Raw genomic sequence first — 16336 nt, forward strand, 5'->3', positions numbered from 1 at the left:
AGATCTCATAGTTGTTTTTGGTCAGCGATGCATTAACAAAGATAGGCTCATTGGAATTTATTCCCACATACACGAGTTGCAGCCCTTTGGTGTTGTTGTGGCGCCTGAAGCTCGCAATCGTTTTCAACAGCGTATTTCGGTCCGCGGATGTGTAAAATTTAATGATAACGGCCGGATCAACCGTACCGTGTGGTAGTTTACGTTTCGGCCGAAAACACTTCTTATGGGGGTGGCTGTAAGTTTAGCGTGAAGCAGAGGTGGTGGAAAATCTTTTGTAAGTTTTCCCCTCCCTCGAAGGGAATCCCATGAACTCAAACGTCGCATGCAGCAATTTGGAGTTCTTGCTTAGATATAAAGTTTTCCTGCTTACATACTCTCTGTTTTAGTGTGGCTATTTCATTTTCGAGGTGCCCAATCCTCTCAAACATACCCTCCATGCGATTAATTCTACCACTTAACTCGTTTAACTCCTTATTCAGGCCTTCAAATTTATCTTCCAGTTTTCTGCATGTAAACTCCATCATACGCTTTTCTGCTTCCATTATTTTATTGGACAACGAGTCATTGTACTTTATCAGTCGTTAGTCGATTGTACGGATGAGGTTAGGAGATGAATCGCTTAGACGAGGAGCCTTTTTAATTATTTCAGCTTCATTGCCCAAGGTCTCGCCACGACGCTTTCCAGAATTTTGAGACATGGTGTTCCAAAAAAATACTCCGAAAAATAGATGAGTTGGAACCAGGTGGCTGCACAGGTGTAGACGGTATAATTTATTTTAGGCTATCAACCGATAGATGGCGCGAATGCGAATGTTGAATTACTGAAAGCTTTCAGAACAGCATTTGGCGGGAGATTTTCAGTTGTTGGTAGCTATATTATCAAACTTCTTTTGTTGTACCACTGTTGTTATTGTATTATGACAAATATACTTGTGATTCTCATTAAATTCACTACAAATGATGAGTTTCAGCTGCACTCCGTGCTCCACACTTTGGGAGTTGCTAGAGATTTTGATACTTTTGAAAGTTTATCTTAAATTATCGACAGAAATGATAAAGTTTTTGAATTATTTGCGCGCTCACTTTAAAACAATACTTCACACGAACAGAGTTGCCAAGAGTTCTCCCTTATTGATCTGGTAACCTTGCCGTGCGCGGACGTGTTTTTGATCGCTCTTCGAATTGTTATTCTTTTTACTTTGTAAACAAGTTTTATCTTTTATAAATATTTATTAATATAATAGAAAACAGTTTATAAGTTTAATTTCGTATTACATCTTTACACAGTGCAATATACATAGTGGCCTTTTGTGCAATTTAAACATTCAGTCTGTGTGTTCATAGATCATAGATTTTCACAAAAATTTGTGATAACTGCATACCCTTTTGTTGGTAGCTGCTATTAGCAAGTCATTGTGTGCCCTGTTTGCTTTCTGTTGTGTTCGCTGCTAGCTATACGCTGTCTTGCGATTTGCATCCAGTGCACCAAAATAACTGTCACCCATATTTTTGAACAGCTGTTCAATTTATCCTATACTTATAGTTTCTTTTGCCTATTGTTCTTTTGGGTTTGTTTAACTTTGCAATTATGTTGGATTGCTGTGTCAAGAAGTGCACCAATCAAAAGAAAATTTCCCGTGGTGATACTTATGTTTGTTGTTGGCTCTGTGATAATATGGCTCATGTTATCTGTGCCGGTTTCTCTCACATAGGTGGTCGGGTGGTTGACCTAATATCCAGCAAAATTGGACTGAACTGGACATGTCATGATTGTCGTTCCGTAGAAAATGACATGCGAGTTTTCATGAGGCAAACTCAGAAAGAGTTCAACAACATTTTTATTGGGTTTCGTGACCTTAACGAAAGATTCAAAACGATGGAGGCTCACTTTAAAAAATTGAAAGTGATATCTGAATCCCCAAAACATAAGAAATGTATGCCCAACAATGATTCCAACTTGTCTTCGAGTCGGGGGCAAAGCTGTCCTCCCCCGAATGCCCCTCCAACCGCGTTGACTGATACGAACAGGCTTACCCAAGACGTTATGAACAATGCAGCTCAGGAATCTCCACAAGAATCTCTACAAGGCTGTGTCGAGACTTCCAGTGAGACGATCTCTGGCAAATTAAACGATGCACGAACTAATAGTGGTACCTTTGCGGCTGTTTGTTCTACGTCACCAATGTTGATTTCGCTGGACTCCCCAATTCATCCTACACCACCGGTATCTTTAGCTCCAACAATAACAGTTACCGATACTGGGGTTGTTGCTAGTGATACAAGTGTACCTGAAAAAAATAGTACTTCTTTGACGGGCTCGATAACAAACGCTAGGTAAAGCAATGCGTCTTCTGTCAACTGTTCTATAACGGCCGCACCTTCCCAGCTCTCTGGTGCGCTATCCGCTACTCCTTTGCAGGTAACTGCCGTGCCTCCTCGTAGGGCTGTATTTGGGTCCCGATTGCACGCCTCGCTTACCGAAAATGATATTGCTCATTACGTTTGCTCTAAACTTGGTGCTGCACCCACTAGTAACATCAATGTGTATAAATTTAACTTTAAATATTAGAGAGACACCTCCTCATTTAAAATATCCCTTTCAAATGAATATTTCGATAAGGTACTTGATTCCTCTTTTTGGCCTAAGCATACTGTTGTTCACTTGTCCACAAGAAAGGCGAGGGCCGAACCTGTTTTATTACAGCCAAAAAACGGTATGACGAACACAGTAATAACAACACAAAGGTAATTGCTGATCTGTCCCGTCTTCTCATTAATTACCAAAATGTTCGTGGTTTACGATCAAAACTTGTTCCATTCTTCCTTAATTCTTTCAACTTTTCTGCACAAGTTGTAGCTTTTACGGAGACCTGGCTAAAGCCTGATAATTACAATTCTGAGGTTTTTTCAAATAGATATGCTGTTTATCGGCGTGATCGTATCTCTAGAGCGGGAGGTGTCCTTATTGCTGTTGAATCTAACCTATCATCTGAGTTGATTTTGCTGGACAATATCTCTCATATCGAATTCATAGCAGTAAGGCTTTCATTCGGTAGCTATAGCGTAATTGTTTGCTGTTCGTATATATCACCTCGTTCGGATATGGATGTTTATGCTAGTCATAGCTCGGCCATCTGCGATTTGCATTCGCAGTTGGGAGATAACGATCGACTTGTTGTTGTTGGTGACTTTAACTTGCCAACAGTTAGTTGGGTTAATATAAGTGATTCAAACTTTCTAACTCCCACTGCTCAACATGAGTTTCTCAATTGCTTGTTAGACTCATCTCTTTTACAGATTAACAATGTTCCAAATAGTGGAAATAAAATACTGGATTTAGTATTTGTGGATGGCTCGGTGGGTACTGTCCTTACGCAAATCCCACCTTTATCCCTTCCAGAAGACCCTCTTCACCCTACGCTAGAGATATCACTTGATATCAGCCTACCCCGTAGGATTCAAGTACAGTCTCGTCCCCGATCTAGATGCTTCTACAAAGCGAATTTCATTATGCTCAATGATCTGTTGGCTTCTCATGATTGGTCGGATCTCTATGCTTGCACTGATGTCGATTCGGCTATCTCTATATTTTACAGTACGCTTGATGGCTTCTTTGATACCTGCATTCCTACTCGCTATACCCTATGTTCGAATAAGCCACCTTGGTTTTCAAGGCAATTTATCAGACTTAATAATATTAAATCTAGGCTTTATAAGAGATTCAAGAAATCTGGAGCATCTGCAGACCTCTCTAAATATCTAATAACTCGTTCTAAATTTCACCGTCTTAATCAGCTTTGTTATAAAAATTACTTGAGTTGTTGCGAAGCCCAATTTTTTAGGAATCCAAAAAAGTTTTACAGTTTCGTAAATTCAAAGCGGAAAACTTCTGGGTATCCTTCCTCATTAACCTTTGGAGGTAAAAAAGCTTGCACTGATGACGACGTTGCTGAACTATTTTCTGAGTTCTTTAAGTCCACGTATTCATCCAGTGGTTTTCATTCCGGTCAATATCCCTATCGCTTAGATAGCTCGAATTCCATTAGGAATCCTGCTATTGATGGTAATATTGTTCTTCAGAGTCTTCAATCTTTGAAGCCCACCTTTTCTCCGGGACCGGACGGTGTTCCTAGTTGTGTGCTTAGGTACTGCGCCGAAAACATGTATGAGCCTATTTTAAAATTATTTGAGCTATCTCTGGGATCTGCGTCATTCCCGGCACTTTGGAAACAGTCTTTTATTATACCCCTCCATAAAAAAGGTAGTAGGTCAAAAGTTGAAAATTACAGGGGTATTGCTAAACTTTCAGTCATTCCTAAAGTCTTTGAACAGATTGTTACCAGTCAACTCCAATATCAGTGTTCTAGTATTTTATCTCCATGCCAACACGGTTTTATTCGTCAAAGGTCATCCACTACAAATTTGCTTGTATTCACTTCTATAGTTATGGAAGGATTTTTAGCGAACAAGCAAACGGATGTGATCTACACGGACTTCAGCAAAGCATTTGATACCGTCAACCATGAGTTACTTATTCATAAGCTTGATTTACTGGGCTTTCCGTTTCACCTATTAATGTGGCTGAAAAGCTATCTTTCTAACCGGACCCAAAAAGTCCTGTTCAAGTGCAACCTGTCGGAATCGTTCGGAGTTTCCTCCGGAGTACCCCAGAGAAGTCATCTAGGCCCTTTGCTCTTTGCCCTTTTCATTAATGACTTGCCACAGACAATATTATATTCCCATACTATAATGTATGCGGATGATGTAAAACTTTGCTACACTTACTGTCGTACCGATTTGAGTTCCTTGGATCTTCTTCAGGGCGACTTGGACTCGTTCCAATGTTGGTGCACAACAAATTTACTAGCTTTAAATTGCTCTAAATGTAAGCATATGACATTTCACCGAGTGAAGCCAGCATTGAAGCCTTATGTAATAGATGGTACGCCTTTGGAGCGTATATCTATTGCAAATGATCTAGGTGTCCTTTTTGATCCGAAATTGAATTTTAACATGCATATATCATCTATTGCCAACAAAGCGTTGGGTTTACTTGGATTTGTTAAAAGATGGGCTAAAGAGTTCGATGATCCGTACCTCACTAAGGTTCTTTACACATCGCTGGTTCGTCCAATACTCGAGTATTGCTCATGAGTTTGGTCCCCTGTTTCTCAAAAGCATATAAAGCGTCTTGAGTCAGTTCAAAAGCAATTTTTGATATTTGCATTGCGCGGCCTTAATTGGGACTCAAGTCTCCACCTCCCTCCATACAGAAGTAGACTTCTTATTAACTTACCCACTCTGGAAAATCGGAGAATATTACTGGGGGTATTGTTCATCCATAAGCTCATTATTGGAGAAATTGATTCTGCGGACCTTCTCAACCGCTTGTTTTTTGCGGTTCCCCCTAGAGTATCCAGACACTACGTTCCTTTCTATTTACCCCTTTGTCGACGAAACTTTGCTAAAAATAATCCTCTTCTTATCTGGTGCGCGCACTATAATGACTTGTATAGCTGTATCAGTCTTGAATGTACTTTTGCCACAATACGTAATGCAATACTTGCCTATCTAATTTAAGAGATAGAAGCTAATTTAATTTGCCGGCATTTTATTTCTTCCAAAAAAACAGGAACTATCTCGTTTAAGGATGGAGGAATATTTATCAACATGTATCATTAAGAAGGAACAAGACAGTACTGTGTTGATTGGAATCTGGTGCATTCCAACAACGTAAAAATATGCTTTTTCATGAGTCACTGACCGGAATCGTATGCATTCCGGCAGTATAATCTTATGGGTCAGGCATTGAGCTGATTAGAATCCGGTGCATTCCAACAACACAGGTCATGTTACTTTTTTATGCCGTGTGATGGCGTATCCTCATTATACTACTCTTAGCACTGCCGGATTCCCATGACATGCTGATTGGAATCTTGTTGCATTCCAACAGGAAGATTGGAATCCACTGCATTCCGAAATCATGCTGAGCGGAATCTGATGCATTCCGCCAGTATAAGATCTTGGTATAAGATATTATTTCTGCTCATATTTCTTATTATTATTATATTCTGAAATTAAAGAGTAATGTTCATTAATATATATTTGTTTGTAATATAACATTGTTGAAATCTCGATATATCTTAAATTTTTTCTTTTGAGTTGTATATTTATATATCTTTTATATTATGCAGTCGACCATAGTTTGTCGTCGACTTTAAATAATAAGTAAATAAATAAATAAATAAATAAAATTTACAACATGGACGTCCCAAATGTCGACAATTTTGAACATCCACGTCGATGGCACTAAGCTACCGACTGTCCTACACCCCAAAATCTTGGGTGTGACGTTTGATCAGGATCTACATTTTGGTGAGCAAGCAGCCGCAATTGTTCCGAAAATCCAGAGCCGTAATAAAATCCTCAAATCTCTTGCTGGCAGTACCTGGGGAAAAGAAAAATAAACGCTCATTACTACATACAAAGCAATTGGCCAGCCGTTTACGTGCTACGCGTCACCCATATAGTCGCCAAGGCTAAAAATTACCGACTGGAAGAAGCTACAGGCCTGCCTGGGCATCCAAACAGACATCTGATTGATGAGCCAACACTGCCTAGGGGCTTAAGGAGTCATCTCCGTAAGCATTTTGAGGAAATACGGCACCTGAGAACCCAGCCGTATGAAGCAAAAAAACACAAGCAGGTCCTTGGTGAACTCTACAAACAGGCGTCGGACCTTTATGCCGGGAATTGCCCGGTGAATCCAGTACTCAACGAAAAGTACCCAAAACTTGTGGAAGAGAAACGCATACTCCCCAGGGAAACGCGTGTCACTCTTGCTCAACTTCGTTCTGGATACTGTAACCGGTTAAACTCTTACCTATCCAGAATCAACCCCGACATACAAAATGTATGCCCCGCTTGCAATGTGTCCCCACATGACACCAACCATCTCTTTAATTGTAATATGGAACCAACGCCTTTAACACCCCTTTCATTATGGTCCACCCCTGTTGAAACATCAAGTTTCCTTGGACTCCCGTTAGAGGATATTGATGACAATTTGTGATCGGTCGCGGCTGTTAGGTGGGGCGAAGCACTGCTACAACAACAGCAACAACAGCAGTATTGAACAAAAGGCGTAGTGAAAATGTTCACAGTATGTTAAGTGAGTTAGGCTATTTATCCGTAGAAAATGAAGTGTTAAGAGATGTGTTAACTTTTATTTATAGAGTGGAAAATGGTTTGCTTCCAGAGTACTTAGAGTCATTAGTAAGAAGAAACTCAGATGTGCATCAGTACCTAACTATACAAGCTAATCAATTTCACTTGGAACCTGTACGTCCAAGTGGGGGCTTAAAGTCGGTATTTAACAATGGAATGGCAACATATAATGATGTACCTGATGATATTAAATATGTAAGAACTATCGGAATGTTTAGAGAAAAGATAGGTTTATGGTTAGGTGCTGATGTAATAAATTGAGCAATTAGTTGATTTGTTACAATTAGGTATAAGTACTTAATGAAATTATAAGACTGGAATTGAAAAATCAAATAAATATTATAGTAGTTGAAATTAAAATTAAATTTATATACAGCTGACTGTTAAATATATATATAATAATATTTTTTTTCTCAGTAACTAATAATTGTATGAGATTATCTGTATTAGCCGTAGGCTATTTTTTTATAAATAAATAAATAAGTGCTTTTTCTGCGCTGCTTCGCTTTGACACCGCCATAAAATAAACAATACAATTTTGCTTACTTCGCTTTGAAGTAACCAAAGCATATCTGCAAATCTTCCTCTATGTCTCTGCAAAGGCTACAAAATCCAGCCATAAGTCTCAGACCTCATGCTTATTCATTTCATTCCGTTTACCATATTGATTTTGTTAGCTTTAAATTTTTTTTACATGAAATCGAAAACATCTGGAATTTAAAGCTTATTAAAGAAAAGCGTCGCATTTTTTGGACATAAAATAGGGAAACCTCACAAATTTGAATTTTAGAAAAGAAAAGTGGTGCAGGCGAAAATTTGGAATAAAAAAAAAAAACGGCCGATTTTTTATTCCAAATTTTTTATTTTTTGGACACGAAGTGAGAAATCTCACAAATTTAAACTTTAGGAAAGAAAAGCTTTAGAAAAGAAGTGGGAAATCTCGCAAATTTCAACTTTAGAAAAGAAAAGCGCCGCAGGCGAAAGTTTGGAATAAAAAATCGCGCGATTTTGTATTCCAAATTTTCTATTTTTTGGACAAGAAGTGGGAAATCTCACAAATTTAAACTTTAATAAAGAAAAGAAAAGCTTTAGAAAAGAAGTGGGAAATCTCACAAATTTCAACTTTAGAAAAGAAAAGCGCCGCAGACGAAATTTTGGAATAAAAAATCGCGCGATTTTTTATTCCTAATTTTTTATTTTTTATACATGAAGTGGCAAATCTCACAAATTTAACCTTTAGGAAGGAAGAGCTTTATAAAAGAAATGGGCAATCTCACAAATTCGCGATTTTTTATTCCAAATTTTCCATTTTTTGGACATGAAGTGGGAAAATCTCACAAATTTGAACTTTAGAAAAGAAAAGGGTTTCCTCGGACCCTTGTAGATTGACGCATCTAGGGCCAAGTTTAAATGGAAAGCTTCACGCCATCCCCAATGTTCTATTTATAACGGTTCAATTTCTACCGCATACTGATGGGTTAATCGATAAGTGCTGATTAAAACCGATTAGTGTGCATATCTATTGAACCAAGCAAGATGGAATCGATTTTATTTTTGCATATTGTAGGTATCCACGTGTAGATTAATCCACAAGTTGATTCAAGGTTCCATCATTAACGGTTCAGACGCTACGAGGCTTAATCAGTTAAATCGGTTAAAATCGCGCGATTTTCTATTCCAAATTTTTTATTTTTAGGACATGGAGTGAGAAAATCTCACAAAGTTTCACTTTAGAAAAGAAAAGGGTTTCCGAGCACCCTTGTACATGACGCATCTAATGGCAAATTTAGATGGAAATATTCAAAGCTTCAAAAGCGCCATATTCTAAAAATATCTCAACTTTTAGATTCGCTTCATATATGTTCAGCTTTTTGTAGAATGGTATATGTGGTGCCCTACATTGAGCTTATCTGCAAAGCAAAGCCATGCAACAAAGCGTTCTAAGAAAATCCCACAAAAAACGAGAAAAGGATACTTACATATACAAATATGTATGTGCGTCCGCAAACTAGTACCTAACCATTTACAAAATAACAAAACAACCATTGAGGGAAAAATACATAAGTCAAAAAACCTTTTTTATTTATAATGATGCTATTATATGTACATTTAATATTTCTGCTCTCTGTTTGTTGGTTAGCTGGTACTTTCCGTCTCTGACATGCGTACTTTAGAGTCATATCAACACCTGTAAAAAAATGTTTTATTATATATTTAAATATGACAACGAAAAGCAAATCAAACCATCAAAGTAACTACCCATATCTATTCGTGAAGAACATATATATGTGTTATAGCTTCTTGAAGGGGTCTTCATGATTCCTCCAAAGTGATCGGCGCCACAAAAACTCTACAAGTATATCTTCGAAATTTGCAGGATGGTTATAATTTTCTTTGTAAAAATATCTCTTCACAACGCGCCATTGAGATTCTATTCTCTGTGTATGTGTGCCATCAGGTGCAACAAACGGGTTGCCTGGGTCGCTGTGGTTGAGTTTGGAATGCAAATACCCATGTTTGGGTAAGCAATCTTATGCCTTCCAAAAGTCTGTACGAATCGTCGTGCCTTCCACCACATGTTTTTTAATTAGCGGTATAAGCGCATCCGCTGACCGACCATTCTTCGGTCACATTTCTAGCTTAGGTCGTCACTGCCGTCTTCAATCATATCGAGGACCCAGTGACCTTCCACGCTTTTACCTAAAATACAATATGTTTATACATATTTTATTTAAGGCGTTTTTATTGTTTAAAAAATACCTTTGTTGTATTTCCTTTTGCCAAACTTGCTTTCGTCGATTTGAACAACATTCCCAGGTCTACCAATCTTCCCCTTCTGCTTCTGCTGGTGTAATTATAAAGTAACAACCACCTCGCGACAGTAGTTAAACCAATCGGTTATTGTACACGAGGAAAGCGTGGTACCTTCTACAAAATTCTCCAGCCTTGTGTCGGCAGTTCGCCAACGGTGTGCATAGGCGTACATAAGGTAGAAAATTTGGGGTAGAGATATCTTTGCTTTTTCAAACCAAGTTCCCTTTGCACGTGACAACCCAGAATTGGTCCGACAGGAGCCTTTGCGACACTAATAGGTACCCAAAGAGTTGTTACCGTTACGAACCAATGGCATATTAACTATGTATTTTGCAGGCTTTTGATTTCGAAATAAGTCCGTTTTCTTCTGCAAAATAAATACATTTTTCAATGGACTCAAACCCCTTTATAATTTTTGCCAGAGTCAGCATAGCCTGATTTTCGGCAGAAGAGAGAACAAATTTGGGAAAGCGTATGTTTGAAGCAGAAATGGTAGCTCTGCTACTGATAAAAGGTATATCAGGATCTGTAAAATGAATTACATGAATAAAATGAAAAATACATATATTTATATGGAGCAATTCACACTTAAAGCCCCGTCACATAAGCAGATTTTCATATAACTGCATTTAACTTAGTCGTATGCATTATAAGTAGATTGCACGCATTTTTATGTAGAACGACAGCAAACAAATGAATAGGGCACAAAATATGTTAGCAAGTACTTTTCTTCTAGTGAGTTTGCGTATAACAGTGCTTAGCAAAATTTGTATGTGAATGGACAAGGCGAAATAAACTTCAATTGCCAAGCGTGAAGTGCCTTTATTATTACAAAAGCAACATCTTGGGTTATTGCAGCGATGTTACTGGAATGTATAAGACTGTTTGAAGGCATCTATATGAAAAACTCAATTGTGACTCGGTCATTAGCTGCAGCTGCACTGCGCGGCGTGGCAATGTTGATCAAACAGGCAAACAAAAAAAAAAGCGCCGCTGCCGCTACATGTTGCGTCACTAAATACGCAAGCACCATTAACAGAAAGGCGGATTTAAGCTAAAGCTAAGAACACACTGAGCTGCACTACACTGCGCTACAAAATATTATTTGCATGTATTCTTATGGGGCAATTCACATCCCGGCCATGTTGATCAAATAGACAAAAAAGTGAAGCGACGCTGCCGCTACATGTCGCTCCGCTTAGCGTGCACGCGCTTTAAGGACACATTCACATCTAGCGGCAGCAGCACTACGCGACGCGGCCATGAACAAAAATAATCGAAAAAGTGTAGCACCGCTTAGTATGCACGCACTTTTACGTAGAGCTCTTGCCTTGTTACTTTGTAGCTCTGACAGCTTCATATGTTAAGAATATCTTAACTTTTTGCCTTGCCTTACATTCCCCAAACTTTGTTTAGAAAATATGCGTCCGGGCATACATTGACCTCATCCATGAAGCGGAGCAATGCAACGAAGCTTTCTTTGTAAATACGACAAAAGGGTCGTGCTGCTAACAACTTTTCATAAATTGCATATACTTACTTTAACTACATAGAAAATCAAAGATCCACTGGCTACTAAATCAAGTAAAGTGTTTATAAATGTGGTTATCAGTTACATGAAAACTCAGTCAAGTGACAGTTCTCTAGTCAACTAAAAACTACGCTAATGGCCGCGTCACAACCATCTTTTTTCATATAGATGTGAAATTTTCATACAGATGTGCATGTGCTTTGACTAAGAGTGCTTTCATCCTTTGCAAGTGAGAATCGACTAAAAAAATGTTAAGAATGATAGAACATGCCTTCGAAAGAATCACCAGTATCCTCAACAAAATCCCGATCGCTCGTGGAACAAACCTCTGATTCTGCAATCGCAATCAGTTTTTAAGTATAATATAAATATAAACGAAATCTAACATTATCCTCAGCAATAACATCTATTTTAGTTGCGTCGTTAACAGCAGAAGCTTCAAAAAATTCGACAGTTGTAAACGAAGGGTCTGCTATCAAAATAATAATAAACTCTTTTGTTGCATTACACTGTCTGCCCCCCCCCCCCCCCCCCCCTTCCTTTCTTTCTTTCTCTGTCCCAAATTCCTCCGTTTTCATCTGTAATTCTAATTCTGAGTCTCCCTCTCCTTTCCCCTCTTCCTTCCTCAATCCTACTCATACACCCATCCAACTTCTATTTCCGAAAAAAAATGTTTAAAACTGATTCTGTATCGCAAATTAACTAAAACATTAACTGACATGTCGCTGTACGATGGCTTTGTATAGATTTTATCAAGAAAAGCAATCAGCTAATAAGACAACAACATCTTCTACTGTATTCCCCTTGATTTCAACCAACGCAACAATTTCCAAAACTTCTATATAGAGATATGCAAATATATATCTAAACTTGCTATCTATGTTATAATTTCATATTATAATTTTAGCTTTTGAATAAATAAATAAATATCTAAACTTGAAAATAAACACCTGTAACATTATCATCAGCGGCACTGTCAACAGAAGCTGTAGCACCATTGACGTTTGAACTAGAAACATCTGAAATTGAAACTATCTTAATATTCATTCAAAATCTGATATAGCAAATTGAATCTAACCTTCCAAATAAGCAACTGCATTATCTACAGTAACTGCAATATCGACAATATGACGATCGGCATTAGTAGTGGAAACATCTGCAATTAGACTTCTTTAATACACATTGTTTACAAACGGCGCACCAGAAAACGTTAATACAACTGTTTAGTGATTACCATCTGAACGCACCATTTAGTATTTCCGCGTATTAAATAAGTTCGGACTAATATGATAACAAAGTGTAAAACTCGATTAAGTTGTCACTAAACAGTTGATCAACTGTTATGTTTTTTGAATGCTAATTTATATCACTCACTGAATGAAGTGTTTCTGACGTATCACTCATCAGTGTGTATTTTAAATGCTTACAAATATTTTTTGTTTTTTTTTACCTTCATAACAAGAAATAATATAACTATCAGTAGTTGTAGCATCTTGAGCACCAGCAACAAAAAAATCACCACTCATAAAAGAAACATCTGTAATTGAAATTTCTTTCATATAATTTCTAATATTTTATACGAAAATTAATCTAACCTTCAAAACAAGCGACAACAGTACCTTCATCAACAACAGGGGTAAGAGCAGTTGGAGCACTAGCAACAAAAAATTCAAAATTATTTTCTTCATACTCCCTGACGCATCGGGACACGATGCTGATATTTATGCCCAGATGGCGGAGGGTTTTTAAAATATCATCTTCATCCATATAGCATAATGCTATAACGGCAATACGGTCCTCATATTCTGACCACTTCAAAGTATTCCCTGAAACAATTATACAATTTGTATTCCACTACTAAATCATCATATTAATAGAAATGTAATACTAATTACCTGATTGGCTCATTTTAAAAGAAAGTTTAATCAATTTAATCAATTAATAAAGGCTTTACTAAAAAACACTTTAAAATTTTCACACAATGAAAGCTCCGTTAGTTTAAATCGGCGAACGATATCAACTATTAACTTATATAACGGGCGTAGCCAAGGAAAGATCTTCACAATTAAATTAACGAGTAAACAGAGTACTTATTCCGGACTTGCATAGAACGCTTTGTAGTGTTGCTTCGCTTTAACGCTTTGGCAGCGCCACAAGAAATTAGTTAGTGAGTGAATAAGCTAATAAGTGAACATTAGATATTTCCATTATACCATCAATAACTGTTTCCCACCCTACCTTTGGCATCATTGATGTTGTTGAGGCCCCAATACATTACCATCAACTCCGGTGTCTCAAACCAAATCAAACAAATTAGTTACCCATTATGAATTATTATTATTTAAAACAAATTCAATCCACATTTCGTTTCTTAGTTTATTTAACCTAAACTTAATTAATGGAATTTACTTTGATTTTTAAACGAAGAAAATCACTAAAAACAAAACAGCTCAATGAGAAGTTATATAGTGGAACTTTAGTTAGTCTCCCTAGAACATTAATTGCATATGACAATTCAAAAATCAAATAGTTATACACATGTATGTAAATATGTTTTTACGTTAATATATACGCATGTATAAAATTGAAAAATTATGTATCAAAAAAAATTCAAGTAATAAGGAAAACTACCCTTGATATATATATCAGCTCATGTACGTATGTGCTTACATGTGTATGTACATTAATATTAATGAATAAGAAAATCATTATAAAAAAGGTATAAAAAAATCCTAAATTTATATCCTATGAACCGAACAAAAATAATTTTGATATATGTACGTATGTATGTAAATGTGTATATGTGCCTTTATGTACGCATATATAAAAAAAGTATTATCAACAAAAAAAAATTTAGTTGAAAGGACGACTAAATCCAATATATGTACAACTTACATATGTGCATACATATGTATGTAGATGCACATCATTGTATAAATGTGCAATAAAGAAAAAAAAATTGTTAACAAAATAATATGTAGGAAATAGGTGAATATATTTAGGTACATATATACGTGAGTAACTAAATTCATTTTACAGGTATATAGCATTTCTTCCTAGCTTCGAAGGCCTTCTTGCTTGGGGAAAGGGGTTATCATTCCTTAAACAAGAATTAAAATATTTTCTAAACCAACTAACACAATTAATGGTTTTTAATTTGCAAAAGAAAATCACTTAAAACATTACCAAACCGCAAATGTTGGCAACCATGTTTAAAAATGTAAAAAATATTTTAAATCACTCTCAATAAAGAAGAATGCATATGTATAAATGTTCGCGTCGAAACTGGGTTTGACTGGCAAATTTGCTACTTCTATTCCTTTTTACCAACTATATTTATTCAGATAGGGGAAACACATACAAATTCCCGTAAATGGTTGCATCGAACGATATTTCTTGAGGTGGCATCATAAACTCTCTCAAACGCATCGCACTCTAGAACATGTCCACTTCACTCACATGTATGCATGTATGTGATCGTGCACAGGTTCAAGAGAATGCTGTGCAACAATAACAACAAAAATATGATATTTTGCGGTTTGGCTAGTTGAATTTTTGGTAAGGTGCTACATATTACCAACTATTCAAATTTGGCTAATTCAAACTACAGTGGGTATTCAAAATAAGGGGCCTAAAGTCCATTAGGGGGTTTCTTTTAACCTAATTGCTTATATTGAACACAGGGATGTCATTAATTTTTTTATGAGAAAAATTCAATTAGAATTTACTATTTCTTAGCAACATTTTAGGCATACGATTCAATGTTTCTGAACATAACTTGATTCTTATTCATACTTATTTTTGAGTTCGAGTTCGATTTCTATATTTCTACATACATTTTATGTATCTATATGTATTACTAAAATCTATTATGTATATTACTAAAACGAATTTTAATTTTAAATTAAATTATTCAAATTTCCTGACATGTCTTGGGATTATGTTAGAAACCTCCGACGATTATGAAAACTGGCCATTTTGGGTGTTCTGGCTTGTTTAAAATATGGCTTACTGGATTATCAGCAACTGGACCAGGTTTTGAATTTTTTGCCGTGGTCGCAAAAGCGGGGTTAAGTAAAAGGGGGGTTGCTTGTGTGAATCAGATGTATATGATACAAAATTGATGGCAAATGAATTTGCAGAAAATGTGGTTTTTACGAAAAATCTGCGGATGAAAAAGATACCGCTCTTTTAGATTTATGTTTAAATTATTTGCACCACAATTAGGTATATCACAATAAGAGGGGTAAAGGGAGTTCTATAATTTAATAAAAATATCACTTACCATGTATTTCTCCTTATAAATTTGGGCTCAAAATATACTGGTTACCGGAGGCAAATTTATGAATTAATATTAAGTTTTAATTCGCACGGGTGTCGGATTAATATGTTAACCTTGATGTGAAATCACAAATTATAAGCTTTATATAGCTTCAAAAAGATGTGCCATAGTGGTTATAAAAAAATTATAACTTTTTAACACTCGGCGTGAAAAGTCGTATTTTATATTGACAAATCTGTCACAAGTCTATTAATCACTGCACTCTGATTTTAAAAACTTTAAAACTTTAGACTTTGAAAATTTACCCGGACGACTAGACTTGCAATTTTTTTTGACGGCTTAAATTCACGACTTTTCAGTGTTGAAGTCCAAAAGGAAAAGAAGGAGAAATCTTTTCGGAAGTAGCTTTAGAGCCGCATGTTGCTCAGATACATAAGTAGATAAATCGGTTCGAAAAACATATGTTTTTGACATGGGCGGTA

At 36.5% G+C, this 16336-nt stretch overlaps 1 protein-coding gene and 1 pseudogene across 2 annotated transcripts in view; one reads left to right on the top strand and one right to left on the bottom strand.

Annotated features, from left to right (window-relative positions):
* IntS1 (integrator complex subunit 1) overlaps positions 1–16336 on the top strand; it is a 297465-nt gene that overhangs the window by 18128 nt on the left and 263001 nt on the right. The window lies entirely within an intron of this gene.
* On the bottom strand, positions 9519–10472 carry LOC137244265 (uncharacterized; annotated as a pseudogene).

This window comes from Eurosta solidaginis, chromosome 3 (genome assembly GCF_040869045.1).
Source record: "Eurosta solidaginis isolate ZX-2024a chromosome 3, ASM4086904v1, whole genome shotgun sequence".
NCBI lineage: Eukaryota > Metazoa > Arthropoda > Insecta > Diptera > Tephritidae > Eurosta > Eurosta solidaginis.